This window comes from Erythrolamprus reginae, chromosome 4 (genome assembly GCF_031021105.1).
Source record: "Erythrolamprus reginae isolate rEryReg1 chromosome 4, rEryReg1.hap1, whole genome shotgun sequence".
NCBI lineage: Eukaryota > Metazoa > Chordata > Lepidosauria > Squamata > Dipsadidae > Erythrolamprus > Erythrolamprus reginae.
The window spans coordinates 33,474,139-33,491,030 of NC_091953.1; the positions used below are offsets into that span (position 1 = coordinate 33,474,139).

Consider the following 16,892-nt stretch of genomic DNA (forward strand, 5'->3'; position numbering starts at 1 on the left):
CCGTGTAGGATTTAGAAATTTCTGGCGACGTTTCGACGAGGTCCCACTCGTCATCTTCAGGCTGGTGCTTCTGTCCTTGTTCTAGGGCAAACACAGCGAGACCTGAGCTGCCTTCCTTCTATAAATACTGGTGGCTGGGTGTTTATATATAGTATTTATAGAAGGAAGGCAGCTCAGGTCTCGCTGTGTTCGCCCTAGAACAAGGACAGAAGCACCAGCCTGAAGATGACAAGTGGGACCTCATCGAAATGTCGCCAGAAATTTCTAAATCCTACATGGGAAGAAACCCAAATATACCAAGACCGTCATACCTGTACCCGTGAAAATCTACGAAAACAAGTATACATATATGTATATATAAAATTGAGTGGATCAAGATGTCACTAGATCATACTGAATGTAATTAATGTATACCTTTTCCCCCTCATCAGGATTTTGGCAAAATATTCTTTTATATAATTACTTTGCCTTGTAAGTAATACTGTCAAAGATGCAGGTAGAGATTTTCCTTTAAATACTGTATCTTACTGAAGCTGTTACTTGCAACTTTCAGTCTACTTTAAAAAATACTTAACACTATCCATTGGCATGAGACTGCTCAGGTTCCTCAAAACTTACATTTACAAATATTGTAGAAAGCAATCAAAAGGGTAATTTGGCAATTGTAGTGATATGATAGAAGTGTCTGTCCTTGACCTGCTAATTTGGCTATATCTTCAAAGGTTTTCTTCAGTTGCCATTTTGGTTTGCTGGAAGCCCCAGCATAAAGTAAGTGACCTCTGTGCACAAATGGGGCTCGTGTTTGCTTAACTGTTGTCAGATCTAATTTGACACTTATTCTGAACCAATGCCCATTGGAGGAAGAAAACATAAGGCTAATAGCATAGGTGCACTAATAGGACTTGAAGTGATATCAAGTAAACTGGAAACAAATTGTGATTGTGTTGTGGCAAAACAAACTCAACTTATGGCTTGGCAATGGTAGCAAAATAAGAGATATTAGACATGATTTTTTTAAAAAAGGTCTGTCTGTATATGTGTGCGCACTCACACACACACACTAAAGGCATGTATATATAGGAAATATGTTACACAATACACATTAAAATAAACAAAAATATTTTTATTCTATCAGCAATTGGAAGGAGCCAATTTGCTTCCAACATTAAATATCTCCGGCTATTTATATTAATCCATTCACATTTCAGAAAATTCTGTTAAAGGACCAAACTCAAATTTTGTTTGTTATTTATTTATTAAATGGATTTGTATGCCGCTCCTCTCCAAGGACTCGGGACCGCTCACAACATATCAAAACAATAAACAATATACATATTTTTAAAAATCCAATTAATATAGCTAAAAAAATTTAAAAACTCTAATAACATTTAAAATCATTCGTTCCCATTCACACAAGAAGACATACTACACTCGTTGGCAAGGGAGTAGGGTTTAATGACCCCAAGCCTGGTGGCACAGATAGGTCTTTAAACTTTTATGGAAGGAGAGGAGGGGGGGCAATGCGAATCTCTGGGGGGAGCTGATTCCAGAGGGCCAGGGCCCCCACAGAGAAGGCTCTTCCCCTAGGTCCTGCCAAATGACGTTGTCTAATTGATGGGACCTGGAGAAGGCCAACTCTGTGGGACCTAACCAGTCGCTGGGACTCATGCAGCAGAAGGCAGTCCCAGAGGTTTGAATGATAGTGTTTCCAGCTAGCAAGTGTGCACAGTGTAGTACATAAATACACCTGAATCCATCTACAGCAGTGGTTCTCAACCTGGGGTCGGAACCCCTTTGGGGGTCGAATGAGATCATGAGAAAAGGGGTCGCCTAAGATCATGAGAAAAGACAAATTTCCCATGGTGCTACCAACTAAAGCTTCTATTTTGGTGCCTTGGAACATATTTTTATAATCCGACCAATCAGGTGTTTACAGTGGGTGTGTTCCTCTGACCTTCCTACCAATCAACTTAAAGTTCTGTGAGGAGAATTGCTGCTAGATTTATGGTTGGGGGCCACTACAACATGAGGAACTGTATTCAGGGGTCGCGACACTAGAAAGGTTGAGAACTACAGTGAAGAATAATTTTAGAAAAGCAAATTAAGTTATATAACTTATTCTTCAAGACTGCATTCAATACTGAAGTCTCTGTTTAAGGGACCTAATGGAGAAACTATATTTTCAATATCTGATCAGAAAAAGGGTGGCCAGGAATCGGATGCAATACACATTTAATAAATTATTATTAAAACAATACCTTGATTTCTCCTGTATTTCTTGCCTGGTATAGAGCTGAAACAGGAACAGCTTCAAGATAGCACAGCTAGATAGATGACTTTTTTTTTTAATCAAGGGCCTTGCAAAGAAAGCCGTTAATATGACACAGGGGAAACAGATTACCCGGAGGAAATAATTTACCCCAAACAAACCCAGACTGCTTGGGGCCGAAACCAATTCTCATAAGCTTAATTGGCTGTATCAATTAACACAATTTTAGACTTTGTTTGTTCCATGTCCTATAGCAGGGGTATCAAACTGGCGGCCTGCGGTCTGGATGCGTCATTCAGGCCCCGCCCATTCCAGTTCCGCAAAGGGAAAAAACCATCGTGAAATGTCATGTTACGGTAGTGCTTCTCAATTAATTTCTCTTACGCACACCCTCCACCCAAGAAGAAGTAAGAAGCACAACTAGAATTAGGATGTTTCCACTAGAGCAACAGTGTTAAACAGAAGGCCCGCGGGCTGGATCCAGCACCGCAGGGTGCTTAGATTGGCCCGTGCAGCTGATCTGGAAACAGCAAAGGACTGGTCCGCAGTGCCTCTGCCGGTGAAAATTGAGCTGGGGAGGACTGGATGCAACCCTTGTGGAAAGTTGCAATAGGCCAAAAATAGAGCTGAGGTGCCCCTGACACAAGTGATGCCAATCTGGCCATGCCCACCTCAGCCCCCAAAGTCAAACACAACCCAGATGTGGCCCGCAATGAAATTGAATTTGACACCCCTGCACTAGAATTATAAATGTTGAAGGATCTATAATTTTTGTAGCATAGGAATCCAAATTATAGAACTCTAAATTGATACTATTTAACCTCCACTTGAGGTGGAAAATGTCTGGACAACTGACTCCTCTGGATTAAGAGCTTTTGTTGTTAGAAAGTGTTTCTAATATTCAACTGGAGTGTAATTCTGCATAAATGAATGCTGTTATTTTAGATTTAATTGTCCTGCTCTCGGGAAGGGCCCCCCCACATCTTTGCAGAGTGTTTGCAGAGTGGTTTCTCTACCAGTGTTCTCTTAAGGATAAACATACTAAATTCCATCAAATTTTCTTCATAGAGCTTAATTTCTGGCCCTCTAATAATCTTCATTGCTTTTCTGTAAAGCCTTCTTAGAGTGGGGTGAACAGAAAAGTTCATGGGATTGTGTTCAACCAAAGCATCTTGGACCACTGCAATGAGCATTACATGGAGCTGCTCTTGAAGATCAGTCATAAGCTGCAAGCAGTTAAAGGTGCATTTTGGCATGTTCATACAATACTCCACTGCTGCAGTGGCTAGAAGTAAGCTTCCAGATGCGATTCAAGGTGCTGGTTTTCATTTCTAAAACACTTGATGGCATAGAGCACAGCATTTCATACTTGGCAACTTTAAGACTTGTGGACTTCAACTCCCAGATTTTGGAGACATCTGGGAGTTGAAGTCCACAAGTCTTAAAGTTGCCAAGTCTGGAGATCCCCTAGCATACAATCTCACTATCTGGAGCCTCCCCTGGGCTCTCATTTCTGCTGGTCCCATAAGGTTTGAAAGACCAACCAGGCAGGTTTTGTATCTTTTCTCTTAAGGAAAGTCATTTGTTGGGCCCTAGAAGTATGTTTTCTGTGTTTTGTAGAGGCAGAACAACTTCCATGTTCTGCCTCTACAAATCTTTAAATGATCTTTAAACACTCGATTTCTTCACCAAATTCAGAGAGATATTGGCATTTTAACCATTTAGGGAATCACCTGTGCTTTATCTGTTATATTTAGCACTGTATGATGTTATTTGGTCTTGTTTTTTAAGTATTGCATTACATTTAATTACAAGCTGCCCAACTTTCTAAGCCAGTGATGGTGAACCTATGGCACAGGTGCCACAGGTGGCACACAGAGCCATATCTGCTGGCACATGAACCGTTACCCTAGTTCAGCTCCAATGTGCATGTGCTTACCGGCCAGCTGTTTTTCATCTCACCCAGACGCTCTGGGAGGGCATTTTTGGCTTCCGGAAAGTCTCCAGTGGGGTTGGGTATTTTTGCCTCTGGAGCCTGGGTAGGGCGAAAAATGGGCCTACTGGGCCCAGCAGTGTTTGGGCAATAGGCTGTTTCTGGCCTCCAGAAGACCTCTGGGGGGTGGGGGGAGGCCATTTTCATAGTCCCCAGATATTGAATTATGGGTGTGGGCACTCGCGCATGCACGATAGCACACACACACACACATGCTTTCGACACATGAGGGGGGAAATGTTCACCATCACTGTTCTAAGCCTTTATTAAATAGAAATCATTGCTTTGTATTTGAAATATTTTCAGTTGATATAGTCTTAAACTATTTTCACTTTTTTGTCACCCACATTATATTGCCGATTAAGCTAATATGCTAAGATATTTTTTCACAAGTATATTACCAAGGTAGGCATCCTTGCTCTAAGTATAGGTTACACTTATACTTAGGAGACCTGGTGGCACAGTGGTTAGAATATTGTATTGCAGGCTAATGCTGCTCACAGCCTGGAGTTCAATCCTGACAAGGCACAAGGTTGGCTCAGCCTTTCATTATTCTGAGGTCAGTAAAATCAAGACTCCGATTGTTGGCAGAAATATGCTGACATTGTAAACTACCCATCAAACCATGGTGCTGTAAAGCACCATGAAACATTATATAAGTCTAAGTACTATTGCTATGATACATTTGATTTTTTTTTTTGCTCTCCCAGATGAAACAAAACTCTTTACACTTATTTACATTCTGTTACTTTCAGCAGATGTCTCTAGCCCATCTTGTAATTTAATTTTATGTCATGTATCAGTATATTGAGCATTTTCTTCACTAGAATGATCTTTGTTAATTTAATCTAGGTGAGCCTTTGTTCGGTTCTGTTCTAGAGAATTGCTGAATGCTTTTTTGTTTTCTAATCACACACTATCAGAGGTGAAATACTTCCTGTTTGAGCGGGCCCAACAGTCATCATAGAACCAGTAGAAGCCACCATTTGGGTTCTTTTACCCTCTTTGCATGCGCAGAATACTCTGCGCATGTGCAGAGGGTAAAAGAACACAAATTTCAGCAGGTGGGGAAGCCTCGCACTGCGATCATTACCATGTTTTCCCGAAAATAAGACACTGTCTTATATTAATATTTGCTCCAAAAGTTGTGCTACATCTTATTTTCAGGGGGTGCCTTATATTTCTCAAATAAGACAAATTCACAGGCAGAAAAGCTGACACCCCCAAAGAAAGTGTACCGTACCTGTCAGTATGGCACCCACACACACAAACGACGGCATTTATATGGTACAACAGTATACTCCCGCTATTGCAGCTTCCAGCCACCAGAGGAACTATAGTCTACGCACTGTAGTGGAGACTGTAATGGCGATGAGACAGCAGCAGACTGTGTCTGCTGTACTGGACGGTACAAAGCGAGGGGCCAGCAGGGGACGCCACATTATTACGGTACTGCTATGAACAACTTTGAATGGTACCCTATGTTTTTCCACCATACCATATGTAAACTTAACTACACCTTATTTTAGGGGGGTGCCTTTTATTAGCAAATTCTGCAAAACCTCTGACATGCCTTACTTTCAGCCCTATGACCGTCCGGCCTGCCCGAAGTGGGACCATTTCAACCCTGCACACTTCCCCCCCCCCCCCCCAATCTTATGTCTTCTGGAAAAGTTTAGATTGCAAGCTCTCTGCATTTTAGGTGGAATGGCCTTTACTGCACAGGGATTCTGATGAAGCCACATATTCTCATGTTAATCATATTTTGCTCATAGAATTGATAACCTCTCTGTTTTGATTATACCACCTCCTTTTCATCTGCCATCAGAAGTCTGATTTTGATCAACTAAGCCACATTTTTCTCCAGAAATGAATGAACAGTCACTGTAGCAGAAGGAGCTAATGAAATACAGGATGCTTATAATGAGGATAATTAGGCATGTTGCTAACTTGGTCAGAATAAACATGTGTGTAGAGAGCATACTACAAAAATGAGAGTAGAAAGCAATGAAAATCAGACCAGAAAGAAATTGCCACATGAATAGGAATAGAATTTTAGTAGTAACAACAGTAAATTATTTAAAGTTGAATGAATCCAAAACAATATAACTGAAGAAATAGGATAGCACTATCCCTGTCCATAATTTGTATTTATTATAGTATTTTTTTCATTATAGATAAATACATTATCATCCAATATTGTGATTGCTTCCTTAGTATCTGAGAATCAAAATGCATACAATATTGTATGATTAGTATGCAAATCTCTTTGCTTTTATTTTGTCTTAAAAGTATACAAGATCCCTACAGATTAGAGCCACAGTGGACAGAAGATAGAAATAATTTCCTGCTGCAAATTGATTTAGCAACAATAAAGCTAAAAAAATTGTTAGTTAGTTAGTTAGTTAGTTAGTTAGTTAGTTAGTTAGTTAGTTAGGTAGGTAGGTAGGTAGGTAGGTAGACAGACAGACAGACAGACAGACAGACAGACAGACAGACAGACAGACAGAGACAGAGACAGACAGACAGACACGGAGACAGAGACGGAGAGGGAGACGGAGACGGATGGATGGATGTATCACATGTTTTTGCTGAATTTTTAAAATTAAGGGAGAATAGGATAGCGCTATTTCGGCTTTGTTCTGGCCTCATCAGCTAGCTATACCCTTACTGGGATTTGATCCTGGGGTCGCTAGGCCACAGGATCTGATCCCTTCAGCTTTGTACCAGGGAGAGATTATATGTTTTTTCTGTTGGATCACCCTGGTATATTGAAGGAATATCACAGCTCCTTTTTGCCTGTAGGCCCATCCCAGGGCCATTTCAAGGCAGTTAATTTATTCATAGCCAACAAACTATATTCTGAATGTATATATATGTATGTATGTATATAGATATATGGAGAGGGAAAGGGAGAAGCATACATAGAGATAGAGACAGAGAAAGAGATAGATGGTTGATTTTCTGTCTTTTCATTTATCAGCAAAAATATGTAACTATATACTGTATATAGATGCATAATATAGCAAAGCAAGAAGTACCTCATTTAAACCCATGGCTAAGGTTTCTAAGGTCTATACTCTGCACAAGTGAATAACAAATGGAGGAGCCACAAATTTTCACAAGAAATTCCTTCTATGTGTCTTTAAACCCTCTGTAACAATGTTGCATTTGTCATTACTATTTTTTATGGAATTACAGTACTCTATCACTGTGATGGCGAACCTATGACAAAGGTGCCGGAAGTGGTACATAGAGCTATCTCTCCAGGCACACCAGCCATCGCTTGTTGCTCTTCCAGGTTTTGGCACACGTGCACCTGAAACCAGAAGACCGGTGTTCATGTGCATACTAGAAACTGGAAGTTCAGATTCACAACATGCACATACACACCGGGGAACTGCTCTTCCAGTTTCCAGTGCTTTCCCCAGATGTGCACTATCCTGTTTTGGCACTCGATGCTGAAAAGGTTTGCCAATACAGTGGTACCTCTACTTAAGAACACTTCTACTTAAGAACGTTTCTAGATAAGAACCGGGTGTTCAAGATTTTTTTTTGCCTCTACTTAAAAACCATTTCTATTTAAGAACCCGAGCCTGGAAAAATTTCCCAGGAAATTTGGGAGTGGCCCGAAGGCCCGGCCAGTTTCCTGTCATTCCCCCTTAATCTCCAGCTATCTAGGCTGCCAGAGGAGCCTTTTGGTGGCACTTAAGGAAGCTTTGGCAGTCCAGAGCGAACAAAGCATTTTCCTTTCTCTGGGCGTTTGGACAGGGAATAAACTTCTGCCAGCACCCAGAGAAAAGAAACGCTCCCTTCGCTCTGGGCATTCAAGGAGTCACTACAGTGAAGGAAAGGCGACGGCTACGAGTGAGAGGAGAGGGGAGCCCTTCAGCATGGGAAGGAAGAGGCAGCAGGTAGCAGCAGCAGCAGCCAGTGTATGGGAGGCAGTTTATGGGAGGCAGCCTTGCACCGGGGGTATTGGAGGCGCATATTCCTCCTTGCCATCCTCAGTCCCTCTTTTTTTTTTAAGCCTTAAAATTTTGCATTATTTTTATTCCCCTCACTTCACCTTCTTCCTTCAGTGGCAACTCTCCTCCTCCTCCTCTTCTTCTTCCTCCTCCTCCCATCCAAATTCCAAGCTTTTATTTCTTTCCTAATGGGTTTGCACGCATTATTTGCTTTTACATTGATTCCTATGGGAAAAATTGCTTCTACTTAAGAACATGGTCATGGGACAAATTAAGTTCTTAAGTAGAGGTACCACTGTACTCAGAAATCCTAGACACACTGCAGTAAAGGAGGCCAATAAGAGAAACACAGAGTAATATACTGCAGGATCTGAAGGGAAGCAAATATAATCTGGTTTGCATCATGTAAATCTGCTTAGTTTGGAATGAACTGATCAGACTATTACTTCAAGGGAAAACAACACAGTAAAAAGGTGACTGATTTATGAAGAAGCAATACGTCTGTGAAGAAATTCATATGAGAGTTCTGTTCATATAACTGCTTATAAGCAGCATTATTCTGCTCATAATACTATTAAAGAAAGCTAATTGAAAAAAATGATAATTGGAAATGTTAATAATCATTATAATGTTCATAGAAGAATATTAGGTTCTCTTAAGTTGAAAAAAATTATCAGCCATGAATATTTTTCAAGTAATATATTTTTTTTTAAACTTGCATGCCATCTGACCCTCAATGAATTGTTAATTATATACTTGTGTTTAAAATAATTTCCTAACTTTATTGAATTTCTTACTACGGAGAAAGAAACTGTTGGGAACATTCACAAATGTTTGTGTACAGTTTATGGAGAATCTGCAGTCGACAGACGTACGGTTAGTCACTGGGCCTTTAAAGAGTGAGGTCTTTAGAAGTGATTCGCACAGTGCAGAAATGGCATCGTGACCAGAAAAAGGAGTGGTACCCACAGGGCATACAAGAAGAAACATAATTCTTATGTGTAAGTTTAATTGTGTTCAATAAATAATTGTTGAAGAAAAAAAATATGATGCATTACTTTCTGGGCGACCCTCGTAGCTGAAACGTCAATAGTACAGTACACTTGAACCCCTATTTGTAAAATGGGCAGTATAATGCAGTGTTTCCCAACCTTGGCAACTTGAAGATATCTGGACTTCAACTCCCAGAATTCCCCAGCCAGCATTCGCTGGCTGGGGAATTCTGGGAGTTGAAGTCCAAATATCTTCAAGTTGCCAAGGTTGGGAAACACTGGTATAATGACATGGAAAACAACTATAATTTGACCAGAGTAGGAACTACTAATATAAATTGTTATGTCAACTTTAAAATTTTGTGAAGTTGCAAAGGCTCCATTTTATCACATTCTTAAATGTATGCTAATGTATTCCCATGCAAAGGTCCTCACTTTCCTCCTCTTGAGCTTGGGAATTTAACAGAGAAAAAGGCTAAAACAGGGGTCCCCAGCCCCCAGTCCATGGACCAGCTCCAGTCTGCATCATGCCAGAAACTGGGCCATGCAAACAAGTGAATCCCCATCTGCAGGATGCAGGCAGCATACAAAACCACACCCGCTACAGTCCACAGAAAGAACTGTCTCTTGGATTGTGCAGAAATGAATAGATTGATCTTGATAATTAAAGAAAGAGAGGAATTGGAATATTTTCAGATAGAGGGTCAATTTTATGATTGGTTGGAGAAGAGATATGTATAGAATAATATTGTAAAGAAAGAGAGGCGAAATGTTATAATATTAGGATATGAGAAATAACAGGGGAATAGGGAGAAGGCACAGAAGAAGCATGCAGATGATGCACTGATGGATTAATTATGTATTGTATGTTTGTTTGTCTATTTTTTTTTAAGAAATCAAAAAAGAAAAGAAAAAAAACTCTCTCAAAAGCCCTTGGTAGTCAAAAGGTCGAGGGCCACTGAGTTAAAAGAACATTTCTGTTTTTCTCAAAACAAACAATCTTTTTTGTGGTCATGTTTGGCATTAGGTTGCATTTCTTTGCTAGCTTTTTCAAACTGTAGTCCCAGAAGATTTATTATTGTGAGGACCAAACCTACAATGTCCTTGCAATCAAAATCTCTCTTTCTTGGCTGCACTGTAAGGACGATGGCTTTACCTATGTCTGTGCCCCTCCAAGCCAGCCACTATTGTTTCCATAAATCCCTATGAAGGGAAAGTATTGATTCAATCATGGGTCATGCCTAAACATTACAAGAAAGGCTTAAAAGTCTTCATTAAATCTGGATGTTCTGATGTGATTAGTTCAGCTACAGTGCTGCAAATTACATAGCAAAAGGAAAAACATAAAGAAAATTATTAGGAAAACAACTATAAATTCCTGATTGAGAGCAGTAGTGCAATTAGGGTTCTCTTATCTAGAAAAAAAAATGCTCTGACAATGGTACTTTTAAAAAGAAAATCTTTTGGGGGAAACACAAGCAGAAGTGGGTTCTTCCCACTTCACAACGGTTCTATAGAACTGGTAGCAAACTGCTGGTGACATCACAGTGATGTCATGGAAACAGTTGTTGGTACCGGCTCTTGGACACCACCATCTTTTTTTGGAATATTTTTGGGAGGATGGTGTGATTTTGTTCCAGGATTTTTTTTCTTCTGAGCATGCACAGAAGCCGTGCTTCCAGCACTGTGCATATGTCACCATCTTGTTTTCATAGATTTTTCAGCACTGTGCATGCATGTACATAAGAAACGCAGAGGCGTTCATGAGGCACAGGCACAAGGCGTGTGAGGAAGCGATAACGAGTAAGTTAGAACCCACTCCTGAACACAAGGTTGAACAGGCTTAGTGAAAAAAGCCTGTCTAAGGAAAACCTAACCAGTTTTTTTCTTTTTGTAGAAAACATGATCAATGTGATAACAGTAAATAAATTGGAATAATATTTAAAAATCACAGATCAGTCTTATTACATGTAAGAAAGACAAAAAGAATGACTTCTTCACACATATAATTAACTGCAAAACTCATTTTCACAGGACATTTTCCCCTTCAACAGATGAAATAACTTTATGGGGACTAGGTCAAGGGATAGCCACAGTATTCATATATACACTATCATTTTCTGAGACTGCAACTTTCCATTAGATGTTGAAGATTAACAGCCGGGTGATGGTTGATGACATTATGTTACAATGAATCAAGGAATTCAGTAGTAAATTCAATTCACATCCAACTTCACCTCTTAGCGACTACAAAGTACTGTACAACTATTTGGAACATGCTTTCTGATCTCAGCAGATGGGATGATCTACCTCTAAATCTTTAGGCAGAAATGTATGCAACTGCATTTTTAGCATGGGTTTAGTACAATGAATACAAATGAGTTGTTTAAGAAAGCAAAGGACCAAAGGAAGAAAGGAACCAGAAAAACACATGAACACTGAGAAGGACTTGAAAAATTTGAAGATGAGACCAGTAACTTAAAACTAAAATCACATTTTGAAGAGGAAGCTGAATAGACAAACAAATCCAAAACCAAATGAAGAGTAGGAGGACACAATACAACTAATTTTCCAAAAAAGAATAGCACCTTTATTGCACTATTGCAATACATCCATATTTTCCCTAATGTTATTTTTCCACATAAATCAGTGGTTCTCCACCGGGGGTCAGGACCCCTTTGGGGGTCAAATGACCATTTCACAGGGGTCACCTAAGACCATGGTAAAAGATAAATTTCCCACGGTGTTACGAACTAAAGCTTCTATTCTGGCACCTTACAATCCGACCTATCAAGTGTTTACAGTGGGGGTATCCCTCTGACCTTCCTGCCAATCAGCTTAAAGCTCTGTTGGGAGAATTCATGCTAGACTTATGGTTGGGGGTCACCACAACATGAGGAAGTGTATTACGGGATCTTGGTATTAGAAAGGTTGAGAACCACTGACATAAACAAATATGGTTTCCTCATGGAAAGGTGCATTATTGTGGATATGGATGAGTTGTCTGTTTAATAGCAAGAGATAGATAACATCTTTTAAAAAGACTTAATAATGTAAATATTTCCCTATAAACTAAGAATTCTTTATCATCCACATATCAATTTCCACAAGATAAAATAGAGACTGCCTAATCATGCAAACCCGTGTCCTCACTCTGTCCTAGACATCCATCTTCGCACCCATATGGATGGATCAATGGGATGTTGAAAGTAGTGTGTGACTTGGCATAAAAGTCCATATAATTGCAAAAACAAATCAAAACTGAGTTGATTCTCAGTTCTCATGGGACAATATTCTTCAAATCACAAACACTACCTTTTAAATTTGACTACATCTGATAGTCTTTATCCAAGATGAAAGTACATTCATGGAACCAATCAATTAACCAATCAATCATATAAAAAAAATAAAGACAAGATGATGCCACAGTACATCTGTTAATCTTTTATGCCAGGGAAACCTCTGTTGTCTTTGCTGTTGGTGCAATAAATTAGCACAGTTTAATATAAAGAAGAATTATTTTCTAAGAAAAACAAACTTTGGTAAGTACTGTATGTTTTATTTATTCTCTGACCTGAATGACTCAGACATGTATAAACTGGAAGGCCCAGCTCTTTTTCACAAGCTCGCCTCTGCTTTTTCCCTTTTTTTAACATATTCTCCACCCATTTCTCACCCCCACATACCAAACACCCCCCCACACACACACACACACACTCATTAGCTTTTGCTCCTTCATTTTCACTGCATCAAGCAAGAATGCCTCTTGATTGACTTGAGTTACAGCTGGTAACTAATGTTTTGTACATATTAAAGAAAAACCTTCTGTGTGCTTTTCCCCCCCTTTCAAATAAGATCTCAGTGAAGACTACTGTGACCCAGCGTCTGAGAACTGTGACTAGTTATGCAATGTTAAGTACATTTATAACTCAGATTTCCACTGGAGCATCCATTTCAGAATTACAGAAAGATAGAAAATTACATCATCATCAAGAAAAAATAAACCCAGTGAAAATCCAACAGGTGAATGTAGTGCATGAATAAGCATTTTGCTATTTTCACATGCTGGCTGTAGAACAGAAATCTCTCTTTACCAGCATAAAAATAGAGTACACAAATGGGGAGTTCAACAGATGTCGTTCAGGAACAACAAGGATTTACTGAATATCTTCACAAAATCCATAGCTGCATCTCTGACTTGCAAGGAATTCTGAAAATCAGTTAGGCATTTTGAGCCCTTCGCTCATCCCAGTAATTAAAAGAGGATGCACTTCTGTGTGGTTGAGAATTAACTGTGGATGATGCAAGCACACGGACTCCTCCCATCTAACAGGTACTAAAGCAGAAGGGAGGATCTACCCAAATTATCCCCAGTTGCATCATTCATATGAAGATCACCGTCCCTGAGAATCCACTTGGGGAAAGATCCCACACACTTCAATAATATGCAGGACACAGGAGGGACAACCCAGGAAACGTACTTAAGGTAGTAATAAATTCATTTCTTTACAGTACAATTTTGCTAATTTAGGGATTTGTGGATATTTTCCTTTAGTCCAAAATTAATTCCTCGGGACTCTTTTTCTGAGGAAAGAGTAAGAAGAAAAAGATCCAAAGGAATCTTATTTTCTCTTTGCAATGAGAGAAGGAGAGGGGAGGGAGAGAAGGGGGGTGACAAAACGTTTTCAGAGAACTCTTCTTTGAACTCAGCTGAGCCAAAAAATGTCCATTTTATATCTTATGAACCAGTTTGAATTTTGACTTACATATGCATCTATACTTCTTATGGGTCCCATTGACCTCCATGGCTTGGATTTCTTTCTCCATGAGGTTGATCTTTCCTGACCATTCAAATGTGCCTAATGTTGGGTGACCTTTTTAGCTCGTATTTTTGTTTTCTTCGCTCCCTCTTCACGCACTGTGTGGACAGTTGCATAGAAACATTTTCTCTTATAGAGCTTATAATGCTTGGCTAATTGGTGTGGAAGCTCCTTAATCACATAAAGAAGGCTAACGGCTTAGACCTATGATTATTTTTCAATAAAAACCACGGTGCCACATATATTCAAAGATCACACATGGGGTATTTTTTTCATTTTTTAAACAAAAAAAAACACAGTGTACAGAAACATGATGAAGTTTTAAAAAGTACATTTGAAATATTTTTTTAAACTCTATACTTTTTCAATATAATGAGTAACATACTTGTATTATATACAGTACTATAAAGCAGTTAAGATTTGTAACAGCTACTTTTTATGAGCTCCCCAGCAGGTTGCATATAGTACAGTGGTACCTCTATCTACAAACCCCTCTACTTACGAACTTTTCTAGATAAGAACTGGGTGTTCAAGACTTTTTTGCCTCTTCTCAAGAACCATTTTCCACTTACAAACCCTAGCCTCCGAAACTGTAACCAGAAAAGGCTGGGAGGAGCCTCTGTGGGGCTTCTCTAGGAATCTCCTGGGAGGAAATAGGGCCGGAAAAGGTGGGAGAAGCCTCCATGGGGCCTCTCTAGGAATCTCCTGGGAGGAAACAGGGCCTCCATCCTCCCTGTGATTTCCCCAATCTCACACATTATTTGCTTTTACATTGATTCGTATGGGAAAAATTGCTTCTTCTTACACACTTTTCTACTTAAGAACCTGGTCACAGAACGAATTAAGTTCATAAGCACAGGTACCACCGTAGATTGCATATATGGCACTTGCAATACTAGTGCCATATATCATATGAAGATTGTCCCCCATTAGGTGAGTAAAATTGCTGCCTTAAGCATCAGTTTGTCTTAATAAACATTTGTTTTGCCAGAAGTAGGGGGAAATAGTCATGAGATGTTCTCTTTGTAAGTCAAAATGGTTGGCTTTGATTATTAAACGCTTTGAATACATGACCTGAACTTTTTGCTGCACGCTTAAGAAATAAAAAAGCTGCTTACATGTTCTGTCTGGGTTCCCCCAGACCTCAACACCAACTGGGAAAAACAGCCAGACACTCTGGTAAAAGCCAAAAGTATTTTATAACTGGAAAAAATAAGCACAGAGGAAAACCTGTTCTTCCCAACAGACAGGCTATAATACGGTACAGCAGGGTCCTGATGTCCAGACAATACAGCAAGCTTCTTGCTGGCACCCCCCCCCCCAAGGTTTCAATAGTCAAAGGCACAAACCAGGATTCCAAGACGCCAAAGTTCACAGTCAGGTCCCACGACTCTCAAAGATAAAACTCCACAAGCCAGGAAGGGTGGGTCTGCCTTTTAGCCTTTCCCAAGAGCACCACACCCAAACCCAGCTGTTGCCACTTTAATGCTGAAAGTATTTAGCCAATTGATTCCGTCTCTGAGTTGCTCTTCGTTGTCGCAGATCAATTATGGCTTGTGCATTTTCCTCTAAGGAATCCAGGCTGCTTGCTGGGGAGAGCTCCCCCTGGTGGGACTCTGGCTGTCCTCCCTCTTCTTCAGCCTGGGATTCCTCCTCCTCGTCTGTCTGCACCTCCTGTTCCTCAGCCTCTCCCTCTGAGCTGGAAACCGACAGAAGGTCAGCCGTTCCCTGAGGGGCCTCAGACGGAACCACAACATTACATAAACTGAATATTATGATGCTTTCTCATACCCTGCCAAACCCAGTATGATAGCAGTCCTTGGTAATTTTCTGTCCTACCCATAACACTGGAATCACATGACATGCATAATTTCATAAGCTCCAAAGGACTGGTGTATTTTTTTCATTTTAAAATGCTGATCAATGAAGCTACTCTATTTATTCACTGTCGCTGCTAATGATGACGAAAATATATTTATTTTGTATTCCTGAAAACAGCCATCTTCAAGAATGAAGCAGAAGGAAGCTAGCTGATGGACAATTATGGACCTTCTTTGAAAAAGTGGACATCCTGTTGATTTTTCTTTAATCTATTCAAAATAGGATGCTCCAAACTCTCAGATGATACAAATGACTTCCCAGGAAGAGAAAAAACATTCAAATGAAAAACATCCTAATTGATGTGGGTTTGTTGGTGGGTTGTTTGTTGGTTGGGGTTTTTTTGACTTGTAATAATGCATTCCTCCAAATTATTGGCCCAAAACGTATTTGGTTTTAACAGCAGGAAGAGATTAGCCAGGCTTGCAGTGTGGAACCTGCAGCTTATATTTATGCAAGCAATTATTTCTGTATGCAAAGAATTTCATGAACAGGAGATGCAGAGCCTTGAAGCCATCCACCACATCAACAGCAGCAGAGCATCCGTATGAGACACAAAACCTGTCCATCAGTTTATGAACAGCATACTCCTGTTCCCTGCAGCAAGGAATGTTTCATACACTAATCACAGCAAAACAAGATGATATGTACTCTCATATGACAACTGTTTTGAAAAGGATGTAGTATATCTGCAGCCAAAGTAATGGTTGCTCAACTCATAATCTGAGAATGCTGCCTTTAGGAAAATCACATCGTCTCACCCTTGCATGGGAAGACAGCTGTTGCTTAAACAATAATTTACATATGGGCTTGATACATGCTTTTATGTTATTATAAATAAATGATTTGGCGTATTTTTCCAATGACCAACAGTAACGAGTATATTTATCTCCACCTGAATATGTTTATCTCCATCTGAAGAATTACTTTCTTCTGCATGCACAAGTATTTGTTGAGTTATATATTGCATGT

The 16,892-nt window shown here is 39.8% G+C and overlaps 1 protein-coding gene and 1 long non-coding RNA gene across 2 annotated transcripts in view; one reads left to right on the forward strand and one right to left on the reverse strand.

The window, feature by feature from the left end:
• GAP43 (growth associated protein 43) overlaps positions 1-16,892 on the reverse strand; it is a 91,600-nt gene that overhangs the window by 70,163 nt on the left and 4,545 nt on the right. The gene's annotated exons all lie outside the window — the stretch shown is intronic.
• On the forward strand, positions 13,604-16,792 carry LOC139167261 (uncharacterized). The gene is made up of 2 exons (XR_011559095.1): positions 13,604-13,708; positions 16,041-16,792. It is a non-coding gene; the product is annotated as an uncharacterized lncRNA (long non-coding RNA).